Genomic DNA, 15,464 nt, shown 5'->3' on the forward strand with positions numbered 1-15,464 from the left:
CCCCGAGTGAATTTCTCTGCACTGCAGAATTTTTACTAGCGTTAGAGATACAGATCCAAGACTCCCCAGATGATGCCAGAAAGCCGTAGGGTGGTTCATTTACCTGTGGGTAGGGGGACAGCATGCAAACCCCTCCTAAAGCCAGGTAGGGGATGCAAGCCCTCACCCAGGCTGTCAGCTGCTTGGGGCAAACAAGCCACTGCTTGCTCCCCGGGCGCTTGTGGGTTTGGCTACAGTATGGAAATGGAGAAGTGATTCCAGGGAAACTGATGCAAATGTTTGCTTGTGTTCCTTGGCAATTTCTCATGACAACAGTTTCCGTGGAAGAGATATTTCTGGCTGCAAGACTGTGGCTAAGGCTAGGCAGCTGGCTTGAGGTCCCCAGCACTCTCCAGGGAGAAGTGGGCCTGTTCCCAGCTGGGACCAGCTACCAGCCTCTGGGGCCCAGGCTGGCACAGTGGGCAGGACATCCCCAAACCCCTACAGCGGCTTGGAGGCATGCTCTGAAGACTGTACTGACAGAGGGCTCTGGGAGATGGCCCTGGCCTCTGCCTGTTCCATCCCTCCAGGGCTGGCTACTGGGGCACTGGGGACAGTGCAGGAGCATCGTTGTACGGAAGTTGCCAGCAGACCGGGGTGCAGCAGAGGGCTTGGACAGGGACATGGTGGGGAAGGATAGGTGGTCCCTGTGGCACCTTTCATTGGCTTTTGGACCCTGAAAGGCGTTGCACAGGAATCGTGGGCGTTTTCTTTCCATGGCTCAAAGTTTGTTACCTACAGGCAGAAAAATGGTCTGAGAGGGACCTTCCACTTTCTTCTGTGCCCAGAGTATTGAGCTGTTCCTCCCTTCTGCTCAGGGAGGGGGGGTGAGGAATAGGCAGGAGTCACACAGCTCGGTGGCTGGAAAAAGCCCTGCATGGAATTTTTGTCCCTTGCTGAAAGAAGCAGCTGAGAAGCATCAGTAGGATTTCACCCTTCTCCCCACTGGTTACCAAGGCTTCCCTGGACCAGATCAGCATGTGGATTGCAAAGGATCCCTTGACTCTTTTGCTGTGAAACCATATTTGCTCTAGCAGTGCTTCCTTTCCCACCTCCAGCTCCACCCAGCTGCCAACAGCCAGGATGGGTGAGCAGAGGTCTCTAACATTTATCCCACATGTTTATCCTGCTACACCTTCCTGTTCTCCACCCCATGGGAAAAAAAAAAAAAAACAAAACCACAACAAAAGGCTGTTGTTAGAAGGAAGAAAAGGACTAAGCTGGAGTTTGCTGACCCCTTTCACCCCCTTGGAAGGAGTCTGAAGTGGGTGTGATTGCCCTTTGCTCTTGCTCTGTGTCTTAGCACAGCAGTGCTGACACTGGATCCGTTCTTATGTGCCTACATCCCGTTTGCAGGATGCCTGTGCACTCGAGGACGATGCACCCGTACAAGACCTCTGTTTTCTGTCTACCCGAGGCAGCAGCCCCGCTCCTGGAGCCTGTTTTCCTTTGCCGTCCGCTGCTCTGAATGTTACTACCAGCAACGCAGATGTTAGCGTACAGAGACAAGATCTCTGCAGAGTCAGACGTGACTGACTTCTCAGTCACTTCTTCTGAGTAGGGAAATCAAGAGACTGGGGTTAAGTCCAAGGCCTGGACCCGTGGACTCTTCCTCGTTACCTTCCTGCCCTTCACATGCTTGAAAATGATCTCCAAGAAGTCTTGCTCCATGATTTTTCCAAGGATGGAGGTACTGCTTACAGACTGCTGTTTCCCAGATCGTTCTTGCCCTTTTTAAAGGTGGGCATAATATTAGTCTTTTCAATCAGCCCTTTCCCAGTTGCCGTGATATTCCACTGTGACTGACAGCAACTTCATTCACATCAACTAGGACTGTTAGCTCCTGCGGGTGTGTGCCATCCATTCCAGTGGATATGAGTATGTCCACCTTCTCTAAGCAGTCCTTAAACCCCACGCTTGGCCCTCCCATCTCCTTCCCAAACCATGCTTGTGAATGCAGAGATCTGGGAGCAGGCTTTGCCTGTGAAGATGCTACAAAAAACCATTGATCATTGTAGTCTTTTCCATATTGTCCAGCACCACACTGTCTCCTCCATCCATCCATCAGTGGACATGCATTTTCCCCAACTTCTAGCATACCTGTAGAGTCCTGTCATACTACCCTTGATGACCCTCCCTAGTCTGAGATGTAGGTGGTCTTGGACCTGCCTGATACCACCTCTAAGTATCCAAGCAAGCAATGCTTACTACATTCTTTTGCTGTCTACTGTATTTCCCATTCTTACGTGCGTGTTTTTTGGTTTTTTTTTTTTTGCATTTTAGTGCAAGAAGCTCCCTTTTTAGTCAAGTAGGTTTTCTACTGAAATTTCCTGTCTTCCGGCAGAAGGGAAGGCTTGGGAGACTCAGGATGGACACTGTGAGAAACCCCTTCCTCAGGAGGGTGGTGCAGCCTTGGGACAGCATACTGGGGTGGCAGGGAGTCTCCATCCTTGGGAGGTTTCAAGGGTCAGTCAGTGGTTCCCCAGCTGTCTGACTGATGCAGCAACAAAACAGCCCCTCAGGAGCACCAAGCCAGAGCCAGCAGAGCAGCAGGAGAGCACAGTCCCTGTGCAAAAGGACACTGCTGCTTTGGTGGCCAGGAGCTAGGGCCATCGATGACGCCAGCAAGCCTGGAGAAGCCTGCAGGGCACTGCCAGGGAAAGAGCATGTAGCCAAACATGCCTGTGCTTTCTAAACCCGCTTTGCACTGTGTTTCAAAAGCCAAAACTCAGCATGAAATTTACCACTGTGAGTGTCTGCCCAGCTGCAAGAGAGAAAGGGAGGAGCTGTGAAGCTTTCCATGCTTGGGTCCAACTCATCCAGAGCTGGCAAAGGGACGCTGAGCCAATGTCTGGGAGCATTTCTTCCAGGCGTCTGTGGAGGTGCTGGCTGCTGGCATGTAGGACATTGCAATAAGAGCTCACTGACTGGGGTTTTTTTACACCCTCCAACTTTCTCTTGAGAGGGAGAGAAACAGCTTGGTCAAAAAATGCAAAACATTGGCAGACTCCCATGTGAAACAGAGACAGGCTGAAAAGTTATCCCTCCAGCAGCACCCCACCTATCAAATGCCCCAGTTTTCCTTTTCCAAACCACAATCAGGAGCAGAAAAAAATCTCATTTGAAACAAAATTTAAAAAAAAAGAAGGCATCATCACCATATCTCTTTCCCATAGGATTTAGTGGCCACTCTAAGGGAAATGCACTGACAAGTCCTCACAGGGAAGAGCAGTGCTGATGAAGGGGGTCTGGGGTCAGAGCATGACTCCAGGGGCAGGATGTGCTCCGGCAGCCTGGGATGAGATGTCTGTGCAGCATAACTATTGCCTTTCCCGTTTCCACAAATACTCTGAGAGATACGTGAGCCCAATGAGGAGCATGACATGTCAGAGAAGAGACCAGCACTGGAGAAAAGCAGCTTTGAAGGCGAAAGAGATTATTTTTCTGTTGGTGGTTCAATTTCTTTGCTTTTCTGACCGCAGTACAACCAGGGCAGATGTGTTCTTACAGAGGAGACAGTGCTAAGCTCAGCCCAGACACTGGGGTCTGCATGCAGTTCATGCATCTACTCACAAAGCATCAATGCCTGGGGACATGCTTGAGACAAGGAAATGCAAAGGCTGTGTGAGGACATCAGTGGCACAGGTGAGATGGGGTGTGGAGGTGAAACAAGTCCACGGATGCAGATGTGCTCTCCAAATGCCCGAGTTTTGCCCATTTCAGGTAGAAAACACTGAATTTCCACCTTTATCTGTACAACTCACTTTTTCACCCAGCTGCTAAAAGTTTGCACCACATATTTTCCAGGTCTGGGCAGTTTTCCAAAGTTTGGTCTAAGCAGGAATCTTACTATGGAACACAAAGCTGAGGGGATGGGTTGGGTGTCTCGGGAGCAATAGGAAGGGGAAGACTATAGCTTCCACCTCACCTGGACAAACCCCCAGGTGACCTAATGTGAATTCAGATTTACCCCAGCTTTGAGCAAAGAGATGGAGCAAAAGCTCTCCAGACATCCTTGCATGCCTAAATCATTCTAAAACACCATCATTCCCTTAGAAGACACAGTTGCTGAGGCAGCAACTGACTGTGTTTAGTTACCTCTAACCTGCATGAACATTGTGGTACTTCTCACCAGGAATCCTATAGAAACAAGGTCCCAGCATGCCTCATTGATATAACGAGGATTGCCCAGATAACATGGGGAACATGAGTGGAAATGGGGATTGCTCAGGGAGGTCCACCTAGCAGCCCTCAAAGCTGTGATCTCGCTGAAATGAGAATTTCTGGTGGACAAGAAGCCAGGTGATTGCAGAGGTGGTGTGAAATCAGTGAGGGTACAAACACTTAACATGTAAAGGGCAGCTGAACATCAGAGTCAGTGGTGGGAACTGCAAACTGCAGGGCTGTACCCAGCTAACGCAGCACTCTGCCTGGGAGTTTGCCCTCTGCAAAATTAGCTGCTTCAAAAATCGGCGAGTCTAAACCACTGCCACTGGCCTGCTTTTGAAGCTTTTTACTAAGGAGTGCTCTATCCCACAGGTACTAGATTATAATGCTGCCCAACATCGTGATTAGACACATTCAGTTGATACATAATAAAGCTTCATTGAGGACTGGAGCATTAGATAAGAGAAATGTGCACAAAACCCCATGCTCAGACACACTCATAGCACCATGCACCAGCCTGGGTGACACTGGCAGCTCAAAAGGGTTTTGTCAGGGTTTGCAACCAGGCAGATGGTGAGAATCTCCATCCTTGGTGATGTTCAAATGCCACCCGGACATGGTCCCGAGCAACTGACTCTAGGTGGCCTTGCTTGAGCAGGTGGGTTGGACTAGATGATCTGCAGAGGTCCCTTCCAGCCTCAGCTGCTCTATGGCTGCATGTGGTCCCCAGGAGAGCAGGGCTGCATGGAGCAGGAGCACTCACACCCCCACAGTCGTCCTGCACCAGTGATTCTGGGGACAAAAACCCCCAGAAACACAGCACATTCAGCATCCTGGAACTTCTTCAAGGAGACCGAGTTTCTAGACAGCTCTTAGCCCTCGGCCTCCACCCCCTTCCCTGCGCGCTGCCGGCGGGTGTTGCTTTCCCACACCGCAGCAGGTGCCTGACCCTGTTGCTCAGATGTGTTTCTCATGGCTCAGCTCCTGCTGCTTTTCTTTGGTACACTTAACACAGGCTTTTCCCAGCTTTTGAGGCTGCACACCTAATCAACCGCCAGCAAGTTATTTATAGTCCTGGAGCCTCTGCTTTTGACCGGTTCCAAAACTTTCAAGGCCTCTACTGACACCATGCTTGCATTGCACATTACTAACAAGAGACACCTGGTACCGGAGGCCAGTTCACACACCAGGCACTCATGACAAGTGGCAACAAGTATGACAGGACAGGGTCCTGGTGCGGTGAGCATCCGTTGTTCTAGTTTAAGGACTGGGGCTGTTACCAGCAGCGGCAGTCTCCTTCCTGGTGGAGCCCCGGGCAACAGCAGCAGATGGTAGAAAAGCAAATCAGAAGCCTCAGAGCACCATGAAAATGCTGGCAAAAGCTCATCTTGCAACAATGCAGCAAAGCTCACTGTGGAACCCTATGGGAAGGTGTAATATTTATTTTGAAACTAAGCTGGTTTCCTCACTGCCACCCCCCACATCCCCTTACTCACAAGGATGTCCCAGATGAGAGCATCCAAGTGGTCTGTCTAGGATGCAAGCACCAAAATGCAAGCAGTCTCTCCAGGGACACGTAGCGGCCATGCAGAGTAAAAGAGACGCTCATTACTGAGGTTTTACCATGGCTCCTGGGTTGTTTACCTCAGGAACTGTGTGCTGCTTTTGCATCTTGCCTTTTTGTACCCATTAGGAGCTGATGGTGATCGTGGTCTCCTGTCTTTCCATCCTGCTCCTGTTCTGGGAACCATTAAGATGCACTTGGTGCCCTTTTTCTCTTTATCAGGATGCTTTATGTCTCCTACCCTGTTCCCTGTCTTCCCATCACTATTTTTAACAGCTTCAGTATGGCCTGCTTCAGGCTGTTGTGTATTTGAGACCATTCCTGGTTTTGGGATGGTCTGGAAAGCAGTAGGACCCCGATAAGCAGCTAATGAAGGTGCCATCCACGGCTGCCCGCCCTGTGGCTGCTCCTGCCACTTGTTCTTAGAGGTGCTCCTATACCCACAGACTAACTATACAACTCTCCATCCACACCAGCCAATGTTTTCACTGTAGTTCCTTGCAGAAAAATAAAACCAGCACAGTATTTCCAGCATGGAGATAAAAGAAGTAAGAGGAAGGGAACAGTTGGCCACTTATCCAAACATCAGTTTGGCACTCAGGATCAACAAAGAGGCTGAAAACTGCTATTGAAGTCAGCTGTGAGGGACAAACTTGTTTTCTTCTATTTTTCTTCCTTCAAAAAAAACCAAAACAGTACAGGATTATTGCTTCAATCCAATAAAGGGAACGGTGTTTCTGTTACATAATCGGATTTCCTCAAAGCATTTTTGACTTAATATCACCTGATGCTTTGGTAAGACCCATGCCTTATGCAAAAGGAACAGAGCTTAAAAAGTGGTTCAGTGACCTTTCAAAAAGTAGCTGTTAGAAAACCTTTATGAAGTTTGCAGCTGGCAGAAACATGGTGGCGTAGCAAATAATGGCTCTCTGTTACAGGAGGCTCCGGATCCGAATAAATCATTATAGTCTGGTGAAATTAACTTTAATAAATAAATGACAGAAATGCAACCGGAGGCCAATAACGCCAGATGTGAGATCTGCCTTGGAAAGCAGTGTTGCAGAAGGACTGAAGTATATCTGTGGGTAACACCATGAGCTCTTTGTGCTGCAGTTAGTAGGGATAATGCAACCTCCAGCTGTAAGCAAGTGGGTAATGGCATTAGAAACAGAGGGATCTGTGCACAGCCCTGGTAGGAAAAGCACTCAGTTGCTGTTTGTATTTCCACAGGAACAAGGAAACACGCATATTCAGAGAGGCTGCAGAAATCAGCAGGGAGTGCTACAGCAGGAAAATTGCCTTGTGACACACATCCAAAAGGGACAGAGCATCTCTGAGCCCTGCTCAGAGGAACAGGGCAGCAAAAGGGAATGTTCTGATAGTCCCCTCTGGCCTTCAGTCTTTCCATCAATAAGTTCTCTGCTTTGCTCTTTTTTTTCCCTGACACTGGGTATGTCTCTGGGGAGGAGGTATCGACAACTTTGCAGGTAACTTCTGCAGCTCTGCGTTGTGACAGAGACTATAAACCAGGGCTCAGGCTGCAGAGCCGGTTACCTGCAGGGGTCAGGAAGAACATCCCCTCTGCTGGCCAACTGCATTTTCTGTTTTAAATCCTCACAACTATTTTATCAGTGATGAAAGCGCTGAGCAAGTCTGAGACGGCAGTGAGTAAAAATGACCAATGTGTGCAGGATGCTCGAATGGCACAGGGTGGACAAGCAGAGCTCAGCTCACCTGAGAGCTGGGACAGATCTGCACAGCTGAGGCCGTTCCTCTGGGTGGATGACTTCATCTTGAAGGGCTGAAATTTTTAATTCCTAATCTTGCCTGTGCAGGCTCTTGCCAGATCTCAACACTTAGGGCATCCCCTTTGTTTCTGGGTGCACACCATAAACCCCGTGACTTGAGTGTGTCAGAAACAGCCAGGTGAATGCCGTGCGTTCACCTGCCCAAGCACTGTCTGTCCATCTTTCCTTCTGCAGGTTGTCCAGCCAAGGGACCTATTTTCTCTTGTCATTTATTTGCCAAGCCACAGATGTGCACAGTCCTGGGAGAGTGACCTCGGCTCTGCCAAATCCCTTACTGCCTGTCAGCAAGAGAACAGCCTCTCCGCAAGTGTCAGGTGCGAAAGCCGCACCGTGGGGTCAGCAAAAGTGGATGCAGACATCTGGTTTTAGCAAACCAGTTCTTCCTGAACTCCAAGCCAAGAGCAATGCAGCTTTTTCCCTGTCCCTGGGAGGAGGGGACTAGACCCTGGACCTCGGATGTTTTCCAGCAGAACATTTATACAAGGCCTTCGGCAGTCTGCCGGAGGAGCGCCACGTGGCCAGACAGACATTAAACAGAGCTGGTCCCCGAGGGGAGCAGTGGTGAAGATGGGGGAATCTTGGCAGCTGAGTGCAACATGGCCCAGGACAGGGCGGAAAGCAGATAAGCCCCCAAAAATCCTGCTGGGAGGACAGGGCAGGACAGCTGCACGGCTCTTCAAGGAGATGCCTGAAACCCACGTGTGCTTTTGGTGAAACAACCTTGTGACCACAAAGCCAGAGGGAAGCCCAGTGGACGACTGCTGAGGAGAGGAGCTGGGGTGGCTCATACTCAGAGGGGAGTGGGACAGATGCCGCCCTACCACCCCGACCCCTCTGGTGTACTTCTTCTTTCCCCGCATCTGCCCCAGATCTGCCTCCCCAGCCCCCAGCAGCAGAGCTGATGTTAATGCAGCACCGGCCGCCTGGGCCTGGGGAGGCAGGCTGCAGAGTCCTGTCCTAAACCAGCCAGAGCCAAAGGAGCTTGCTTGGTGCAGTTGTCAAGTCGACTGACTTCTCCTTATCTCTGTTGTGATTATTTCCTCCCCCCTGCTGCATTCCTCAAATAGCAACATTTGTTCTGGAAATTCCTCTCCTGAGCAGTTTCAGGCTGGAAATCTGGGAGGATGTCAGAGTGGGATGGGGACAGAGGTTGCACTTGCCCTGGCCCTGTGTGACAGGCTGCCCTTGTTTACTCACGTTGCACCCATCCGGGTGGCTGGGGGAAGCAATGCCCCAGTCCCGCAGCTGCTAAGCACGTGGCTTATGTGGTCCCATCGCTTACAGTCCCTCTGTGGCTCAGCACTTTGCTGCACAGCAGTGGTGGCACAGCAGAGCAGCCCACTCCCTCCACCCCTGCAGCCCCAAATCCCAACCCCTGCTAGCCTTCAGTGCAAGCTGAAGGAGAAAATGCTTCCTATGGCAGAAGGTCTGCAGCTCAGTCGAAGGGATCTGGCAGCAGCACTGCCAAGCCCTGTGACATGTTTTGCTCTCTCTGGTGGCCACAATACTCCATTTTGTGTTATTGCCCACTAAGACATTCATATCTGTGCTGGTTCAGGTAAGCCATGCAATCACAGGTAAGTCTGTGGGCACGGGTGTTTTGTAGGACAGTCGGTGATGAAGGGGCTCCTGGCCTGTGTTTGAGCATGCTGAGAGCGAGACTAGTCTTTGGGCTCAAAACCGTGTCCTGGGAAGTCAATAATCAAGGGAAGGAAAGGGACTGTGGCACGCTTGTACACTTTTCACCCCTGAAGAGCTGCTTGGTGTCCTGGGCCCCTTGAGAGACAGTTGCAAATCAAGTACACAGGGCACATCATGACCCAAAGAGGACTCGACGGAGGAACGGGCTGTTGGCACTGAATGGAGCAGCTGTGCTCTTAACCTCAGTCTGATGCCAGCAAAAGCTTGCCTGACTAGAGAGCAGATCAGTGTCACAGATCAGGGACTTGCCTGCCACATTGCTGGGGAGCAGAACACACCCAAATGTGCTCACGCACAGGACAAGAGCCATGGCACAGAGTCTACAAAACACCTCCCCACCTCTGAAACCCCGGGCAGGCTGAAGGAGGGACACCCGGGTCTGTCACTATGCACGTACAATGAGTGCACACCTCTTGCTGGCAGGGACCATGAGGGTGTCTATATGCCAGACAGCCTGGAGGCACTGCTGCCGGGATGCCCCAAATCTGCCTGCTACAAAGCTGTGCTGCTTCCAGCAGGCTGTGGGCTTTTTCTTCAGCCACAGAGGCACTTCATCCAACAGGAAGGTCTTTAAAGTAAGAGGGCAAGTTCTTTGAACTGTGAAGCGACCCCATCAGGTGAGCAAAAGAAGAGAAATAGCCTTCAGGACGCTCAAAAAGCCGGGCAGCATGGGGTTGGATCACAGGCTGAAAACCCTTGGTCATGCCTACACTCTCACCTGCCCAAATTTTGCACCGTGCTGTGGGTCCACACTGTGTCTGGAGCAACATCTGTGTGTTTCTTACCCTGGATCTACGATACCTGCCAAAACATCACCCCAAGGATCATGTATGTCTCTGTTCATGTATGTATTTCTGGAAGGTCCTAGTATATAAAAAGGCAGCAGAGACGTCTTGCACTGGACCACAGGACAGAGAATAAGACTGCTGGGCTAGGGAGCTGCAATTTTCATGGCTCCAGGCAAATCTGGGTAGTTGTAGAGGGTCAAAACGCCACACAGGAGGGTCAGTCCTGTGGGTCAACACACAGAAGAGAAACAACACCCTGCACAACACCAAAATCCTATGGCAGAGACAGCCTGAGTTGCAACATTTTTTGGGCAACCTCCAGGAAACAAATTACACTCGCTTCACTGCAAACACAGAGATTTACAAATATATTGCGAGACAGCTGTCAAGTCCTGGGAGCTGTAGCTGTATGGGGGAGAGGAGCTCAGGCTGTTCTGGCCCCAAGGGCAGGCTCCGCTGTTGTTTGGGACAGCCGTCCTCTGCGGCAGATGGGGGAAGCAGACTGCTTGCAGGTTACAGGAGTTCAAAGCAGCTTGGCCACAGCTTTGGAGATGGGGAAGTGTGAAACCAGCAGGCTGATGGCAACGGTCCCTTGGAAGTGAGATGCCAACACGTTCATAGCAGAGGGGGACAGGGACCACAGGGCCAAGAAGGGCGGCAGGGTTGGAGGGCAGCAATGCCTTGGGGGATGGACGTGGGACAGGTTTTTCCACCTTGCGCTTCACTTGGGCTGGTTCTTGCTAGCAATCCTGCGATGCCCCCGGAGGAAGCACAGGATGTTTCTCAGAGGAGTTTCATGTTTCCAACCACAGCTTGCTCCCAGCACACCAGTATTTACACAGCACTTACCGGTCTCAAAACAGAGCACTTAAAGAAACACCGGGGGACTTCCCCACATCCTCACAGGGCCATTTGTCACCCAGACCTGCTGCCCAGGTGGGGACAATGAACTGCTAATTTGAATCTATTCACACAGTCTGTGCTGAAGTATTCAGTCCCCACCCATCAGAAAAAAACGTATTTTGCCACACATGTAAGACTGGCCTACCTTGAATGCCAGAAAGGTTGGCTGCGCTCGCATGACTTAATGGCATTACGCCTTTTCCTGGCCCAGGGAGGAGGAATAGCCTCTCTATTTCTTACTGACTTGGCTTTGGCTCCTTGCACATCCTGAGCAGAGACACCAAATAAATCTCTTCTGGCACCCAGACGCTGCACAGTGACTGGATAGCCACTGAGTGCACAGCCTGGGCAGGGATGCCCAGCACGGGTGAGGGCACGCTGGGTGCAGTCCTGCCTTTCCAGTCAGACTTTCTCCTGACCCTCCTTTTCCCTCGTTATAAGCAGATGCTCACAGGTCAGGGCTGCGTGGTGAACTGCCTGGGAGCTTTCAGGCCCTCCAACTCCCACAGACGCAGAAGGTAGAATCTGCATCACTTCTGCTAACGGTAATTTGCAGCTCCCTGCTCCATGCAGGGCCGCAGCTGCAGTGGGTTACATACAGAGCACACGGTGGTGCTTGCTAGCCCCTCACGCTGGTGGCTCCTGCTCTCGAGCTGCAGCTGCAAAGAACAAGGCAGTTAACTCTGCCTAGGGAAGGACCATGCTTCAGCTCTCTTGTTGCTCTTGCCTACTGGTCTGAACCCTTGTGTATCTGGACACACCATTTTACACAGTTGCACAGCCCCAGCCAGCACATGGCAAGAGCACAAGCAGGTATGCTTGGAGGAAGCTAAGAGGAGCTTCACGCTAAAGCAGAGCACACGTCCTTCAGGTGGGCATGGGCAGTCCCCATTCTGGAAAAGGGGTCCCCACATTTAGCCAGCAGAAGAGCTGATTTGATCCTCTGACATATTTCCTGCTCCCAGGGTAGCTCAGACCTTGTACACGCTCCCCTCCCCTGCCCCAGCATTGCCTTTTTCTGTGCCATGCCCAGAGGGAAGCTGGGGACAGGCAGCTCTGTGCGCCACCGCAGCAGGGAGATGCTGACTCACGCCTGCAGGTTGCCATGGAAACGGCAGTCATCATGCCTGAAATGCTGTCATACTCCCTTCTGCAAACCAATCTCTGCCAGCCCCGGAAAAAATCAGCTGTGGGCCAAACCACTGCCTGGGAGACCCGGTTCCAACCCACCGCCAGCAGCCGAGACCACAGGGAGGGACTCACCCTGGCAACTGCTGCCCGGGGAAGACAGAGAGGAAGCCCCATCCCTGCCACCATCTCTCCTGCCAGCCCCACAGTGGCTAGGCAGAGCAGGAAGGCAAAGGAGGCAGGTTTGAGCTTCAGGAAGCCATTTTTTTCTGTTTTGGCTCCAGCCCCACCACAGACTCGGGGACTGGGTTTCCTTGCTGCTTCCCTGTGCAGTCAGACAGCACCTAGCTGCCTCCCCACTCCAAAGATCCCTTCCCAATGGGTGCACAGCGCGTTGTGGCCTCACATCTCACCGCTGTCCCTGTGTGCCCAAGGAGGAGGATGCCCATGGGAAGGTGGAAGTACCTGCTTACTTTACCATTGTCTGGGCAAAGGGTTGCCACAAGGAACATGCTGTTTGGATGCAAGGGAAAGCTGCTTCCCTGCAGGAGGGCTGCAGCTGGGGACCAGAGGGCTGGTAGAGTCTCTGGTCTTCAAGACACCCCAAACCCAAATTGATAATGCTCAGAACAACCAGACCTGACGCTGGGGTTAGCCTGCTTTGAGCAGGGGATGTGTGAGAGTGCTCCAGAGCTCCCTTCTGATTTGAGTGTTCCTCTGAGTTCCTGCTAGTATGAGCCAGCTGGTTGTCTAAGTCTTGCAGGACCTCTGAAGGACATGTCCTGTGGAAGATCCTAATTCTCTACGTTCAGGACTGTAATTTGCACAACACCCAGCCGAGTCATCCCCCACTGCAGGGACTAAATGCTGCGTGAGTTCACTTATGCCACTTCACCATTGCTGACTGTTCTCTGGTGGCCGCTGACGGTGCCAGTCACAGCAAACCTACCAGGAGAGAGGACTTCATGAGGGGCCATGATTCAGCCTGGTGGCCTTCCCCAGAGAGACAAATGAGAGACAATGGCTGATGTCAGATGACCTAACATTTCACTGTATGAGGATGTGGCCAGGAAAGAGAAGTGGCTCACAGTGGCTGCAAAAGCCCAACCTGCAGGGTCTCCCAGCTTTAAGACCTCAGCATCCATGGGGTGGATCGTTAGTCTTGGCTGCCTCTGGCAAGGGCACATGAATGATCTGCAAAGGTGAGGGTGGAGGGAGAGACAAAAGGCCACAAAACATCACACCCAGGGGCTGAGGCTGTGAAAACACAACCAGAGCACCTCCCACAGACAATTCATCTCAGATGCAGCCTTAGGGCAGACTGAACAACCGCTTCCAGAGGACCTGTGTCCTGCCTGTAAACACAGAGGTGGGGCTGGGTGAGGCCCCATCTACCTTTCCCTGCCCCGTTTCCAGATTGGTGGTCTATGGAAAGTGGTCTGGCCCCAGCAGGGTCTGGCCCTTCACCCTGGGGTGGCTCCTGTTTGTTGTCCCAGGCTGAGCTGTCCCCATGCAGCACCCTCTACCCCTGTACCCCACCACGGGTCCACCTCACACACCAGACCTGCCTGGGGCCAGAGACCCAGCCCAGCCCCTCCACCCACCCTCCAGACCTCTCAGCCACCATGTAATGTCTCCCTGCACCAGCATTTCTTCCCACCACATCTCCTACACTTGAGATGTGCCCACGTGCCAACCGCCCTACCCCAACGCACCAGAGCTTCACTCCCTGCTGGGAAGCCGACTCCTCCCTGGCCTGCCCCTGCTTCGGGCTCTCAGTTCCAGGAATCCTGACCCAGTCCAGCTCTGGGCTCCCAGGGCTGCCCGAGCAGATGGAGATGCTGCGTGTCATCACTCATGCTGATTACACATTCCTGGTTGACTGACATCCCCAAAAACAAACGCCCATCTGTGTTCACATTTAAACATAGAAATGTTTTTCAGACCTAGTGTTAATAAAGGTTACTGATTTGCGTTTGGGAGAAGAAGGGGAAAACTGAAGAGGAGAAAAGGGGAGGCGGTTCTTGAATAAGCAAATCTTTCTGTCATAAAAACGCCTGGATAGCTCTTGAGTCCTCTTGGATCCGAGTGCAGAGAGGAGACAGATGTTGCTGATGCTCTCCTGTATTACCTGTTGGTCCAAAATTGGTGCCTGGACCTGATTAAACTGAAATCCTTCTCTTATATCTTCTCCAAAGTATTCCATCTATGGTAATGTGAATGCACTAGACAAATGAGTCCAAAGAAGAAAAATCTTCCCCATTCTGACATTTCTGGACTAGGAATAATTACCTACAGGAAAAACTTCAGACCAAGGTCCTTATTCTAAGACCAAAGTCCCATATCTACCATCCCCCTACTGGGGCTGCTTGTAAGTGAGAGCAAACACAAAAGCCAGAACAAAGGGAGAAATTTAATTACTTTGTTTGGGGAATTTTGGTTGGAAAAATAAAACAGAAAGGAGTTCCTTTGTTAGCAAAGGCTGCGGCTTCTTTTGTGAGCAGCTTCCATGTGGTTGTTGGTTGCACATGAGTAAGTGATTATCCTGTTTCAAGTAACATCCAGGAAACTCTGAAAAAGCAGCAGACATAATGACATTGCAATGTCTTAACAAATCAAATGTCTAACCCCTGCTGTCAGAGTTGCAGTATTGCTGGGACTACAATAAAAAATACGGGCAAAGCTATAAAGATCCTCCTTTAGGAGCAATAAGTAAGTTCTGCTAATGTTTAACTCTGTGGGCTGCTGTTGCACCAACAGCTCAGGGCAGAGACTGCTCCACCATTTCAATAACCCCTGTTCTGCTAGCATGAGATGGTACGATAGAAACCCACCCAGCAGAAACCACAGTGGTATCAGCAAGAGCAACACTGGAAACACAGTGTGGCCAAGGATCGCAGGCCTCCAGAGAAAACAACGCCTATCACAAGCAAAACATAAGAACAAGCCAAAGGACAGCAGACAGTGCCAAAAACCTCCCATTTTGACTGAGAAAGGAACAAGCTGTGTCGCAAAACACACCATAAACTTTGCCTTTCCACTGCGCCGAGAGCGATGGCCCTGGGAAGAAGCAGAAGGGATGGTGCTGCTGGCACCCTGCACCCTGGCGCAGCTCTCATGGCTGTCCCATCCAGATAATGAGTTATTTAGGTCATGCAGGCAAGCTGTATAGTGTTCACTTCAGTGCCTAACACACAGCAAAACATCTTGCCTGCCATCTTCTGCCAGCATGCCTGCCCACTTGGGTTTCCGCTGGTCTGACAACCTGTGACCTTCGCAGGTCCGCAGCGGGTTGCGAAGGAATCTTTCTTGCACTTTGCCAGCATCACCACCCACCTCTCCTTACTACAATGCATTGTCTTGAAG

Source organism: Platalea leucorodia (assembly GCF_965183815.1).
Source record: "Platalea leucorodia genome assembly, chromosome: Z".
Classification (NCBI taxonomy): Eukaryota; Metazoa; Chordata; class Aves; order Pelecaniformes; family Threskiornithidae; genus Platalea; species Platalea leucorodia.